The sequence below is a fragment of the Lithobates pipiens genome, unplaced genomic scaffold (genome assembly GCF_037356315.1).
Source record: "Lithobates pipiens isolate NorthernLeopardFrog02 unplaced genomic scaffold, aLitPip1_a1.2 Scaffold_8, whole genome shotgun sequence".
Lineage (NCBI taxonomy): Eukaryota > Metazoa > Chordata > Amphibia > Anura > Ranidae > Lithobates > Lithobates pipiens.
The window spans coordinates 568,746,579-568,760,772 of record NW_027507903.1 but is presented as its reverse complement, the minus strand read 5'-3'; the positions used below and the strand labels follow the sequence as shown (position 1 = coordinate 568,760,772).

The 14,194-nt window shown below is 46.0% G+C and overlaps 6 non-coding genes across 6 annotated transcripts; all 6 read right to left on the bottom strand.

Moving 5' to 3' along the window:
• Positions 1 to 2,823: 2,823 nt before the first annotated feature.
• TRNAE-UUC (transfer RNA glutamic acid (anticodon UUC)) lies at positions 2,824 to 2,895 on the bottom strand. Its single transcript has one exon. It is a non-coding gene; the product is annotated as a tRNA-Glu (tRNA).
• A 1,041-nt stretch (positions 2,896 to 3,936) lies between these two features.
• TRNAE-UUC (transfer RNA glutamic acid (anticodon UUC)) lies at positions 3,937 to 4,008 on the bottom strand. Its single transcript has one exon. It is a non-coding gene; the product is annotated as a tRNA-Glu (tRNA).
• Positions 4,009 to 7,275: 3,267 nt separating this feature from the next.
• TRNAE-UUC (transfer RNA glutamic acid (anticodon UUC)) lies at positions 7,276 to 7,347 on the bottom strand. Its single transcript has one exon. It is a non-coding gene; the product is annotated as a tRNA-Glu (tRNA).
• Positions 7,348 to 9,486: 2,139 nt separating this feature from the next.
• On the bottom strand, positions 9,487 to 9,558 carry TRNAE-UUC (transfer RNA glutamic acid (anticodon UUC)). The gene has a single exon. It is a non-coding gene; the product is annotated as a tRNA-Glu (tRNA).
• A 2,154-nt stretch (positions 9,559 to 11,712) lies between these two features.
• On the bottom strand, positions 11,713 to 11,784 carry TRNAE-UUC (transfer RNA glutamic acid (anticodon UUC)). The gene has a single exon. It is a non-coding gene; the product is annotated as a tRNA-Glu (tRNA).
• Positions 11,785 to 12,826: 1,042 nt separating this feature from the next.
• TRNAE-UUC (transfer RNA glutamic acid (anticodon UUC)) lies at positions 12,827 to 12,898 on the bottom strand. The gene has a single exon. It is a non-coding gene; the product is annotated as a tRNA-Glu (tRNA).
• Between the last annotated feature and the right edge of the window lie 1,296 nt (positions 12,899 to 14,194).

Sequence of the window (14,194 nt, the reverse complement as noted above, 5' to 3'; positions counted from 1 at the left end):
ATGTGACATGCTTCCCTTAGTTTCATCACACAGAAAGAACAAAGCACCGAGGAATTCAAAAGGGCTTTTTCAAAGGTGTGGAAAAAAAAGATGATGTCTCTGTCAGAGAATGGTTTGCAGAAGATTGGCACATAGATATTTGCCAATGCAAATGTGCAGAAGAGCGAGAACGGCCGAGAAACTTCATGTGCTAGTACGCATGTGCGTACGCCAAAGCGCACACAATGCGTGACAATTTCTGGTGCCCAGTGGCCTATTTAAAGCTAGCAGCATAAGCCATTAGTTGCTGGATGATCTTCAGCTTCCCCTGTGAGTTCCTGTGATCCTGATATTATTCATGTGTGAAAATTCATGTGCCAGTGCGCATATACGTACGCCAAAGCGCGTGCATGAGCCATTAGTTGCTGGATGAACTTCAGCTTGCCCTGTGAGTTCCTGTGTTCCTGATAGTATTTCATTTCCTGTCCTGACCCGGCTTGACCTGTCTTGTATGCATCCCTGGCTTTGACCCTTGGTACTTTGACAACAAGGGAATGATTGGAGGTTACAATGGAAAAACAGCTTTGAGGTTTCAGCACTAGGAGTGTGCGGGTCGTTAAAAGGACTTGCATTTCCCATACCGGGAGTCGAACCCAGGGCGCCTGAGTGAAAACCAGGAATCCTAACCGCCAGACCATATGGGAAAACTAGCTACCTTGTTTTGAGAAAAATAGAGAAAACCAAAGGGAAAAAAAGATGTGCCACCGCCATCAGCTTCCAAGTATGGTGGCCAGCTATGACACACATATCACTTTCACTAATTGGCCTCGTTAGCGCAGCAGGTAGAGCGTCAGTCTCATAATCTGAAGGTCGTGAGTTCGATCCTCACACGGGGCACTACCCTCTAACCATTTTGTGAGCCTTGGGGTCCTTAATCTATGAAAAACACTACTCTTCATCCCTTAGGTCTTGTAGGAAACCATATGGATGGAACATTGACCGGAAGATCAAGCTTTCAGTGCTCTTTTGCCTTCCACCATATTCCACCCAGCTAAAATCTTTAGCTCTGCATCCAACAGACCTTGCAAGATACAATGTCTACTCATCCTGGAACAACAGAGGCATTTTCCATCTATGTGACATGCTTCCCTTAGTTTCATCACACAGAAAGAACAAAGCACCGAGGAATTCAAAAGGGCTTTTTCAAAGGTGTGGAAAAAAAAGATGATGTCTCTGTCAGAGAATGGTTTGCAGAAGATTGGCACATAGATATTTGCCAATGCAAATGTGCAGAAGAGCGAGAACGGCCGAGAAACTTCATGTGCTAGTACGCATGTGCGTACGCCAAAGCGCACACAATGCGTGACAATTTCTGGTGCCCAGTGGCCTATTTAAAGCTAGCAGCATAAGCCATTAGTTGCTGGATGATCTTCAGCTTCCCCTGTGAGTTCCTGTGATCCTGATATTATTCATGTGTGAAAATTCATGTGCCAGTGCGCATATACGTATGCCAAAGCGCGTGCATGAGCCATTAGTTGCTGGATGAACTTCAGCTTGCCCTGTGAGTTCCTGTGTTCCTGATAGTATTTCATTTCCTGTCCTGACCCGGCTTGACCTGTCTTGTCTGCATCCCTGGCTTTGACCCTTGGTACTTTGACAACAAGGGAATGATTGGAGGTTACAATGGAAAAACAGCTTTGAGGTTTCAGCACTAGGAGTGTGCGGGTCGTTAAAAGGACTTGCATTTCCCATACCGGGAGTCGAACCTGGGCCGCCTGGGTGAAAACCAGGAATCCTAACCGCCAGACCATATGGGAAAACTAGCTGCCTTGTTTTGAGAAAAATAGAGAAAACCAAAGGGAAAAAAAGATGTGCCACCGCCATCAGCTTCCAAGTATGGTGGCCAGCTATGACACACGTATCACTTTCACTAATTGGCCTCGTTAGCGCAGCAGGTAGCGCGTCAGTCTCATAATCTGAAGGTCGTGAGTTCGATCCTCACACGGGGCACTACTCTCTAACCATTTTGTAAACCTTGGGGTCCTTAATCTATGAAAAACACTACTCTTCATCCCTTAGGTCTTGTAGGAAACCATATGGATGGAAAATTGACCGGAAGATCAAGCTTTCAGTGCTCTTTTGCCTTCCACCATATTCCACCCAGCTAAAATCTTTAGCTCTGCATCCAACAGACCTTGCAAGATACAATGTCTACTCATCCTGGAACAACAGAGGCATTTTCCATCTATGTGACATGCTTCCCTTAGTTTCATCACACAGAAAGAACAAAGCACCGAGGAATTCAAAAGGGCTTTTTCAAAGGTGTGGAAAAAAAAGATGATGTCTCTGTCAGAGAATGGTTTGCAGAAGATTGGCACATAGATATTTGCCAATGCAAATGTGCAGAAGAGCGAGAACGGCCGAGAAACTTCATGTGCTAGTACGCATGTGCGTACGCCAAAGCGCACACAATGCGTGACAATTTCTGGTGCCCAGTGGCCTATTTAAAGCTAGCAGCATAAGCCATTAGTTGCTGGATGATCTTCAGCTTCCCCTGTGAGTTCCTGTGATCCTGATATTATTCATGTGCCAGTGCGCATATACGTACGCCAAAGCGCGTGCACGAGCCATTAGTTGCTGGATGAACTTCAGCTTGCCCTGTGAGTTCCTGTGTTCCTGATAGTATTTCATTTCCTGTCCTGACCCGGCTTGACCTGTCTTGTCTGCATCCCTGGCTTTGACCCTTGGTACTTTGACAATAAGGGAATGATTGGAGGTTACAATGGAAAAACAGCTTTGAGGTTTCAGCACTAGGAGTGTGCGGGTCGTTAAAAGGACTTGCATTTCCCATACCGGGAGTCGAACCCGGGCCGCCTGGGTGAAAACCAGGAATCCTAACCGCTAGACCATATGGGAAAACTAGCTGCCTTGTTTTGTGAAAAATAGAGAAAACCAAAGGGAAAAAAAGATGTGCCACCGCCATCAGCTTCCAAGTATGGTGGCCAGCTATGACACACATATCACTTTCACTAATTGGCCTCGTTAGCGCAGCAGGTAGCGCGTCAGTCTCATAATCTGAAGGTCGTGAGTTCGATCCTCACACGGGGCACTACTCTCCAACCATTTTGTGAGCCTTGGGGTCCTTAATCTATGAAAAACACTACTCTTCATCCCTTAGGTCTTGTAGGAAACCATATGGATGGAAAATTGACCGGAAGATCAAGCTTTCAGTGCTCTTTTGCCTTCCACCATATTCCACCCAGCTAAAATCTTTAGCTCTGCATCCAACAGACCTTGCAAGATACAATGTCTACTCATCCTGGAACAACAGAGGCATTTTCCATCTATGTGACATGCTTCCCTTAGTTTCATCACACAGAAAGAACAAAGCACCGAGGAATTCAAAAGGCCTTTTTCAAAGGTGTGGAAAAAAAATATGATGTCTCTGTCAGAGAATGGTTTGCAGAAGATTGGCACATAGATATTTGCGAATGCAAATGTGCAGAAGAGCGAGAACGGCCGAGAAACTTCATGTGCTAGTATGCATGTGCGTACGCCAAAGCGTACACAATGCGTGACAATTTCTGGTGCCCAGTGGCCTATTTAAAGCTAGCAGCATAAGCCATTAGTTGCTGGATGATCTTCAGCTTCCCCTGTGAGTTCCTGTGATCCTGATATTATTCATGTGTGAAAATTCATGTGCCAGTGCGCATATACGTACGCCAAAGCGCGTGCACGAGCCATTAGTTGCTGGATGAACTTCAGCTTGCCCTGTGAGTTCCTGTGTTCCTGATAGTATTTCATTTCCTGTCCTGACCCGGCTTGACCTGTCTTGTCTGCATCCCTGGCTTTGACCCTTGGTACTTTGACAACAAGGGAATGATTGGAGGTTACAATGGAAAAACAGCTTTGAGGTTTCAGCACTAGGAGTGTGCGGGTCGTTAAAAGGACTTGCATTTCCCATACCGGGAGTCGAACCCGGGCCGCCTGGGTGAAAACCAGGAATCCTAACCGCTAGACCATATGGGAAAACTAGCTGCCTTGTTTTGTGAAAAATAGAGAAAACCAAAGGGAAAAAAAGATGTGCCACCGCCATCAGCTTCCAAGTATGGTGGCCAGCTATGACACACATATCACTTTCACTAATTGGCCTCGTTAGCACAGCAGGTAGCGCGTCAGTCTCATAATCTGAAGGTTGTGAGTTCGATCCTCACACGGGGCACTACTCTCTAACCATTTTGTGAGCCTTGGGGTCCTTAATCTATGAAAAACACTACTCTTCATCCCTTAGGTCTTGTAGGAAACCATATGGATGGAACATTGACCGGAAGATCAAGCTTTCAGTGCTCTTTTGCCTTCCACCATATTCCACCCACCTAAAATCTTTAGCTCTGCATCCAACAGACCTTGCAAGATACAATGTCTACTCATCCTGGAACAACAGAGGCATTTTCCATCTATGTGACATGCTTCCCTTAGTTTCATCACACAGAAAGAACAAAGCACCGAGGAATTCAAAAGGGCTTTTTCAAAGGTGTGGAAAAAAAAGATGATGTCTCTGTCAGAGAATGGTTTGCAGAAGATTGGCACATAGATATTTGCCAATGCAAATGTGCAGAAGAGCGAGAACGGCCGAGAAACTTCATGTGCTAGTACGCATGTGCGTACGCCAAAGCGCACACAATGCGTGACAATTTCTGGTGCCCAGTGGCCTATTTAAAGCTAGCAGCATAAGCCATTAGTTGCTGGATGATCTTCAGCTTCCCCTGTGAGTTCCTGTGATCCTGATATTATTCATGTGTGAAAATTCATGTGCCAGTGCGCATATACGTACGCCAAAGCGCGTGCATGAGCCATTAGTTGCTGGATGAACTTCAGCTTGCCCTGTGAGTTCCTATGTTCCTGATAGTATTTCATTTCCTGTCCTGACCCGGCTTGACCTGTCTTGTCTGCATCCCTGGCTTTGACCCTTGGTACTTTGACAACAAGGGAATGATTGGAGGTTACAATGGAAAAACAGCTTTGAGGTTTCAGCACTAGGAGTGTGCGGGTCGTTAAAAGGACTTGCATTTCCCATACCGGGAGTCGAACCCGGGCCGCCTGGGTGAAAACCAGGAATCCTAACCGCTAGACCATGTGGGAAAACTAGATGCCTTGTTTTGAGAAAAATAGAGAAAACCAAAGGGAAAAAAAGATGTGCCACCGCCATCAGCTTCCAAGTATGGTGGCCAGCTATGATACACATATCACTTTCACTAATTGGCCTCGTTAGCGCAGCAGATAGCGCGTCAGTCTCATAATCTGAAGGTCGTGAGTTCGATCCTCACACGGGGCACTACTCTCTAACCATTTTGTGAGCCTTGGGGTCCTTAATCTATGAAAAACACTACTCTTCATCCCTTAGGTCTTGTAGGAAACCATATGGATGGAACATTGACCGGAAGATCAAGCTTTCAGTGCTCTTTTGCCTTCCACCATATTCCACCCAGCTAAAATCTTTAGCTCTGCATCCAACAGACCTTGCAAGATACAATGTCTACTCATCCTGGAACAACAGAGGCATTTTCCATCTATGTGACATGCTTCCCTTAGTTTCATCACACAGAAAGAACAAAGCACCGAGGAATTCAAAAGGGCTTTTTCAAAGGTGTGGAAAAAAAAGATGATGTCTCTGTCAGAGAATGGTTTGCAGAAGATTGGCACATAGATATTTGCCAATGCAAATGTGCAGAAGAGCGAGAACGGCCGAGAAACTTCATGTGCTAGTACGCATGTGCGTACGCCAAAGCGCACACAATGCGTGACAATTTCTGGTGCCCAGTGGCCTATTTAAAGCTAGCAGCATAAGCCATTAGTTGCTGGATGATCTTCAGCTTCCCCTGTGAGTTCCTGTGATCCTGATATTATTCATGTGTGAAAATTCATGTGCCAGTGCGCATATACGTACGCCAAAGCGCGTGCATGAGCCATTAGTTGCTGGATGAACTTCAGCTTGCCCTGTGAGTTCCTGTGTTCCTGATAGTATTTCATTTCCGGTCCTGACCCGGCTTGACCTGTCTTGTCTGCATCCCTGGCTTTGACCCTTGGTACTTTGACAACAAGGGAATGATTGGAGGTTACAATGGAAAAACAGCTTTGAGGTTTCAGCACTAGGAGTGTGCAGGTCGTTAACAGGACTTACATTTCAAATACCGGGAGTCGAACCCGGGCCGCCTGGGTGAAAACCAGGAATCCTAACCGCTAGACCATATGGGAAAACTAGCTGCCTTGTTTTGAGAAAAATAGAGAAAACCAAAGGGAAAAAAAGATGTGCCACCGCCATCAGCTTCCAAGTATGGTGGCCAGCTATGACACACATATCACTTTCACTAATTGGCCTCGTTAGCGCAGCAGGTAGCGCGTCAGTCTCATAATCTGAAGGTCGTGAGTTCGATCCTCACACGGGGCACTACTCTCTAACCATTTTGTGAGCCTTGGGGTCCTTAATCTATGAAAAACACTACTCTTCATCCCTTAGGTCTTGTAGGAAACCATATGGATGGAAAATTGACCGGAAGATCAAGCTTTCAGTGCTCTTTTGCCTTCCACCATATTCCACCCAGCTAAAATCTTTAGCTCTGCATCCAACAGACCTTGCAAGATACAATGTCTACTCATCCTGGAACAACAGAGGCATTTTCCATCTATGTGACATGCTTCCCTTAGTTTCATCACACAGAAAGAACAAAGCACCGAGGAATTCAAAAGGGCTTTTTCAAAGGTGTGGAAAAAAAAGATGATGTCTCTGTCAGAGAATGGTTTGCAGAAGATTGGCACATAGATATTTGCCAATGCAAATGTGCAGAAGAGCGAGAACGGCCGAGAAACTTCATGTGCTAGTATGCATGTGCGTACGCCAAAGCGCACACAATGCGTGACAATTTCTGGTGCCCAGTGGCCTATTTAAAGCTAGCAGCATAAGCCATTAGTTGCTGGATGATCTTCAGCTTCCCCTGTGAGTTCCTGTGATCCTGATATTATTCATGTGTGAAAATTCATGTGCCAGTGCGCATATACGTACGCCAAAGCGCGTGCACGAGCCATTAGTTGCTGGATGAACTTCAGCTTGCCCTGTGAGTTCCTGTGTTCCTGATAGTATTTCATTTCCTGTCCTGACCCGGCTTGACCTGTCTTGTCTGCATCCCTGGCTTTGACCCTTGGTACTTTGACAAGAAGGGAATGATTGGAGGTTACAATGGAAAAACAGCTTTGAGGTTTCAGCACTAGGAGTGTGCGGGTCGTTAAAAGGACTTGCATTTCCCATACCGGGAGTCGAACCCGGGCCGCCTGGGTGAAAACCAGGAATCCTAACCGCTAGACCATATGGGAAAACTAGCTGCCTTGTTTTGTGAAAAATAGAGAAAACCAAAGGGAAAAAAAGATGTGCCACCGCCATCAGCTTCCAAGTATGGTGGCCAGCTATGACACACATATCACTTTCACTAATTGGCCTCGTTAGCACAGCAGGTAGCGCGTCAGTCTCATAATCTGAAGGTCGTGAGTTCGATCCTCACACGGGGCACTACTCTCTAACCATTTTGTGAGCCTTGGGGTCCTTAATCTATGAAAAACACTACTCTTCATCCCTTAGGTCTTGTAGGAAACCATATGGATGGAACATTGACCGGAAGATCAAGCTTTCAGTGCTCTTTTGCCTTCCACCATATTCCACCCAGCTAAAATCTTTAGCTCTGCATCCAACAGACCTTGCAAGATACAATGTCTACTCATCCTGGAACAACAGAGGCATTTTCCATCTATGTGACATGCTTCCCTTAGTTTCATCACACAGAAAGAACAAAGCACCGAGGAATTCAAAAGGGCTTTTTCAAAGGTGTGGAAAAAAAAGATGATGTCTCTGTCAGAGAATGGTTTGCAGAAGATTGGCACATAGATATTTGCCAATGCAAATGTGCAGAAGAGCGAGAACGGCCGAGAAACTTCATGTGCTAGTACGCATGTGCGTACGCCAAAGCGCACACAATGCGTGACAATTTCTGGTGCCCAGTGGCCTATTTAAAGCTAGCAGCATAAGCCATTAGTTGCTGGATGATCTTCAGCTTCCCCTGTGAGTTCCTGTGATCCTGATATTATTCATGTGTGAAAATTCATGTGCCAGTGCGCATATACGTACGCCAAAGCGCGTGCATGAGCCATTAGTTGCTGGATGAACTTCAGCTTGCCCTGTGAGTTCCTGTGTTCCTGATAGTATTTCATTTCCTGTCCTGACCCGGCTTGACCTGTCTTGTCTGCATCCCTGGCTTTGACCCTTGGTACTTTGACAAGAAGGGAATGATTGGAGGTTACAATGGAAAAACAGCTTTGAGGTTTCAGCACTAGGAGTGTGCGGGTCGTTAAAAGGACTTGCATTTCCCATACCGGGAGTCGAACCCGGGCCGCCTGGGTGAAACCCAGGCATCCTAACCGCTAGACCATATGGGAAAACTAGCTGCCTTGTTTTGAGAAAAATAGAGAAAACCAAAGGGAAAAAAAGATGTGCCACCGCCATCAGCTTCCAAGTATGGTGGCCAGCTATGACACACATATCACTTTCACTAATTGGCCTCGTTAGCGCAGCAGGTAGCGCGTCAGTCTCATAATCTGAAGGTCGTGAGTTCGATCCTCACACGGGGCACTACTCTCTAACCATTTTGTGAGCCTTGGGGTCCTTAATCTATGAAAAACACTACTCTTCATCCCTTAGGTCTTGTAGGAAACCATATGGATGGAAAATTGACCGGAAGATCAAGCTTTCAGTGCTCTTTTGCCTTCCACCATATTCCACCCAGCTAAAATCTTTAGCTCTGCATCCAACAGACCTTGCAAGATACAATGTCTACTCATCCTGGAACAACAGAGGCATTTTCCATCTATGTGACATGCTTCCCTTAGTTTCATCACACAGAAAGAACAAAGCACCGAGGAATTCAAAAGGGCTTTTTCAAAGGTGTGGAAAAAAAAGATGATGTCTCTGTCAGAGAATGGTTTGCAGAAGATTGGCACATAGATATTTGCCAATGCAAATGTGCAGAAGAGCGAGAACGGCCGAGAAACTTCATGTGCTAGTATGCATGTGCGTACGCCAAAGCGCACACAATGCGTGACAATTTCTGGTGCCCAGTGGCCTATTTAAAGCTAGCAGCATAAGCCATTAGTTGCTGGATGATCTTCAGCTTCCCCTGTGAGTTCCTGTGATCCTGATATTATTCATGTGTGAAAATTCATGTGCCAGTGCGCATATACGTACGCCAAAGCGCGTGCACGAGCCATTAGTTGCTGGATGAACTTCAGCTTGCCCTGTGAGTTCCTGTGTTCCTGATAGTATTTCATTTCCTGTCCTGACCCGGCTTGACCTGTCTTATCTGCATCCCTGGCTTTGACAACAAGGGAATGATTGGAGGTTACAATGGAAAAACAGCTTTGAGGTTTCAGCACTAGGAGTGTGCGGGTCGTTAAAAGGACTTGCATTTCCCATACCGGGAGTCGAACCCGGGCCGCCTGGGTGAAAACCAGGAATCCTAACCGCTAGACCATATGGGAAAACTAGCTGCCTTGTTTTGTGAAAAATAGAGAAAACCAAAGGGAAAAAAAGATGTGCCACCGCCATCAGCTTCCAAGTATGGTGGCCAGCTATGACACACATATCACGTTCACTAATTGGCCTCGTTAGCGCAGCAGGTAGCGCGTCAGTCTCATAATCTGAAGGTCGTGAGTTCGATCCTCACACGGGGCACTACTCTCTAACCATTTTGTGAGCCTTGGGGTCCTTAATCTATGAAAAACACTACTCTTCATCCCTTAGGTCTTGTAGGAAACCATATGGATGGAACATTGACCGCAAGATCAAGCTTTCAGTGCTCTTTTGCCTTCCACCATATTCCACCCAGCTAAAATCTTTAGCTCTGCATCCAACAGACCTTGCAAGATACAATGTCTACTCATCCTGGAACAACAGAGGCATTTTCCATCTATGTGACATGCTTCCCTTAGTTTCATCACACAGAAAGAACAAAGCACCGAGGAATTCAAAAGGGCTTTTTCAAAGGTGTGGAAAAAAAAGATAATGTCTCTGTCAGAGAATGGTTTGCAGAAGATTGGCACATAGATATTTGCCAATGCAAATGTGCAGAAGAGCGAGAACGGCCGAGAAACTTCATGTGCTAGTACGCATGTGCGTACGCCAAAGCGCACACAATGCGTGACAATTTCTGATGCCCAGTGGCCTATTTAAAGCTAGCAGCATAAGCCATTAGTTGCTGGATGATCTTCAGCTTCCCCTGTGAGTTCCTGTGATCCTGATATTATTCATGTGTGAAAATTCATGTGCCAGTGCGCATATACGTACGCCAAAGCGCGTGCATGAGCCATTAGTTGCTGGATGAACTTCAGCTTGCCCTGTGAGTTCCTGTGTTCCTGATAGTATTTCATTTCCTGTCCTGACCCGGCTTGACCTGTCTTGTCTGCATCCCTGGCTTTGACCCTTGGTACTTTGACAACAAGGGAATGATTGGAGGTTACAATGGAAAAACAGCTTTGAGGTTTCAGCACTAGGAGTGTGCGGGTCGTTAAAAGGACTTGCATTTCCCATACCGGGAGTCGAACCCGGGCCGCCTGGGTGAAAACCAGGAATCCTAAACGCTAGACCATATGGGAAAACTAGCTGCCTTGTTTTGAGAAAAATAGAGAAAACCAAAGGGAAAAAAAGATGTGCCACCGCCATCAGCTTCCAAGTATGGTGGCCAGCTATGACACACATATCACTTTCACTAATTGGCCTCGTTAGCGCAGCAGGTAGCGCGTCAGTCTCATAATCTGAAGGTCTTGAGTTCGATCCTCACACGGGGCACTACTCTCTAACCATTTTGTGAGCCTTGGGGTCCTTAATCTATGAAAAACACTACTCTTCATCCCTTAGGTCTTGTAGGAAACCATATGGATGGAAAATTGACCGGAAGATCAAGCTTTCAGTGCTCTTTTGCCTTCCACCATATTCCACCCAGCTAAAATCTTTAGCTCTGCATCCAACAGACCTTGCAAGATACAATGTCTACTCATCCTGGAACAACAGAGGCCTTTTCCATCTATGTGACATGCTTCCCTTAGTTTCATCACACAGAAAGAACAAAGCACAGAGGAATTCAAAAGGGCTTTTTCAAAGGTGTGGAAAAAAAAGATGATGTCTCTGTCAGAGAATGGTTTTCAGAAGATTGGCACATAGATATTTGCCAATGCAAATGTGCAGAAGAGCGAGAACGGCCGAGAAACTTCATGTGCTAGTACGCATGTGCGTACGCCAAAGCGCACACAATGCGTGACAATTTCTGGTGCCCAGTGGCCTATTTAAAGCTAGCAGCATAAGCCATTAGTTGCTGGATGATCTTCAGCTTCCCCTGTGAGTTCCTGTGATCCTGATATTATTCATGTGTGAAAATTCATGTGCCAGTGCGCATATACGTACGCCAAAGCGCGTGCATGAGCCATTAGTTGCTGGATGAACTTCAGCTTGCCCTGTGAGTTCCTGTGTTCCTGATAGTATTTCATTTCCTGTCCTGACCCGGCTTGACCTGTCTTGTCTGCATCCCTGGCTTTGACCCTTGGTACTTTGACAAGAAGGGAATGATTGGAGGTTACAATGGAAAAACAGCTTTGAGGTTTCAGCACTAGGAGTGTGCGGGTCGTTAAAAGGACTTGCATTTCCCATACCGGGAGTCGAACCCGGGCCGCCTGGGTGAAAACCAGGAATCCTAACCGCTAGACCATATGGGAAAACTAGCTGCCTTGTTTTGAGAAAAATAGAGAAAACCAAAGGGAAAAAAAAGATGTGCCACCGCCATCAGCTTCCAAGTATGGTGGCCAGCTATGACACACATATCACTTTCACTAATTGGCCTCGTTAGCGCAGCAGGTAGCGCGTCAGTCTCATAATCTGAAGGTCGTGAGTTTGATCCTCACACGGGGCACTACTCTCTAACCATTTTGTGAGCCTTGGGGTCCTTAATCTATGAAAAACACTACTCTTCATCCCTTAGGTCTTGTAGGAAACCATATGGATGGAACATTGACCGGAAGATCAAGCTTTCAGTGCTCTTTTGCCTTCCACCATATTCCACCCAGCTAAAATCTTTAGCTCTGCATCCAACAGACCTTGCAAGATACAATGTCTACTCATCCTGGAACAACAGAGGCATTTTCCATCTATGTGACATGCTTCCCTTAGTTTCATCACACAGAAAGAACAAAGCACCGAGGAATTCAAAAGGGCTTTTTCAAAGGTGTGGAAAAAAAAGATGATGTCTCTGTCAGAGAATGGTTTGCAGAAGATTGGCACATAGATATTTGCCAATGCAAATGTGCAGAAGAGCGAGAACGGCCGAGAAACTTCATGTGCTAGTACGCATGTGCGTACGCCAAAGCGCACACAATGCGTGACAATTTCTGGTGCCCAGTGGCCTATTTAAAGCTAGCAGCATAAGCCATTAGTTGCTGGATGATCTTCAGCTTCCCCTGTGAGTTCCTTTGATCCTGATATTATTCATGTGTGAAAATTCATGTGCCAGTGCGCATATACGTACGCCAAAGCGCGTGCATGAGCCATTAGTTGCTGGATGAACTTCAGCTTGCCCTGTGAGTTCCTGTGTTCCTGATAGTATTTCATTTCCTGTCCTGACCCGGCTTGACCTGTCTTGTCTGCATCCCTGGCTTTGACCCTTGGTACTTTGACAAGAAGGGAATGATTGGAGGTTACAATGGAAAAACAGCTTTGAGGTTTCAGCACTAGGAGTGTGCGGGTCGTTAAAAGGACTTGCATTTCCCATACCGGGAGTCGAACCCGGGCCGCCTGGGTGAAAACCAGGAATCCTAACCGCTAGACCATATGGGAAAACTAGCTGCTTTGTTTTGAAAAAAATTGAGAAAACCAAAGGGAAAAAAAGATGTGCCACCGCCATCAGCTTCCAAGTATGGTGGCCAGCTATGACACACATATCACTTTCACTAATTGGCCTCGTTAGCGCAGCAGGTAGCGCGTCAGCCTCATAATCTGAAGGTCGTGAGTTCGATCCTCACACGGGGCACTACTCTCTAACCATTTTGTGAGCCTTGGGGTCCTTAATCTATGAAAAACACTACTCTTCATCCCTTAGGTCTTGTAGGAAACCATATGGATGGAACATTGACCGGAAGATCAAGCTTTCAGTGCTCTTTTGCCTTCCACCATATTCCACCCAGCTAAAATCTTTAGCTCTGCATCCAACAGACCTTGCAAGATACAATGTCTACTCATCCTGGAACAACAGAGGCCTTTTCCATCTATGTGACATGCTTCCCTTAGTTTCATCACACAGAAAGAACAAAGCACAGAGGAATTCAAAAGGGCTTTTTCAAAGGTGTGGAAAAAAAAGATGATGTCTCTGTCAGAGAATGGTTTGCAGAAGATTGGCACATAGATATTTGCCAATGCAAATGTGCAGAAGAGCGAGAACGGCCGAGAAACTTCATGTGCTAGTACGCATGTGCGTACGCCAAAGCGCACACAATGCGTGACAATTTCTGGTGCCCAGTGGCCTATTTAAAGCTAGCAGCATAAGCCATTAGTTGCTGGATGATCTTCAGCTTCCCCTGTGAGTTCCTGTGATCCTGATATTATTCATGTGTGAAAATTCATGTGCCAGTGCGCATATACGTACGCCAAAGCGCGTGCATGAGCCATTAGTTGCTGGATGAACTTCAGCTTGCCCTGTGAGTTCCTGTGTTCCTAATAGTATTTCATTTCCTGTCCTGACCCGGCTTGACCTGTCTTGTCTGCATCCCTGGCTTTGACCCTTGGTACTTTGACAACAAGGGAATGATTGGAGGTTACAATGGAAAAACAGCTTTGAGGTTTCAGCACTAGGAGTGTGCGGGTCGTTAAAAGGACTTGCATTTCCCATACCGGGAGTGGAACCCGGGCCGCCTGGGTGAAAACCAGGAATCCTAACCGCTAGACCATATGGGAAAACTAGCTGCCTTGTCTTGAGAAAAATAGAGAAAACCAAAGGGAAAAAAAAGATGTGCCACCGCCATCAGCTTCCAAGTATGGTGGCCAGCTATGACACACATATCACTTTCACTAATTGGCCTCGTTAGCGCAGCAGGTAGCGCGGCAGTCTCATAATCTGAAGGTCGTGAGTTCGATCCT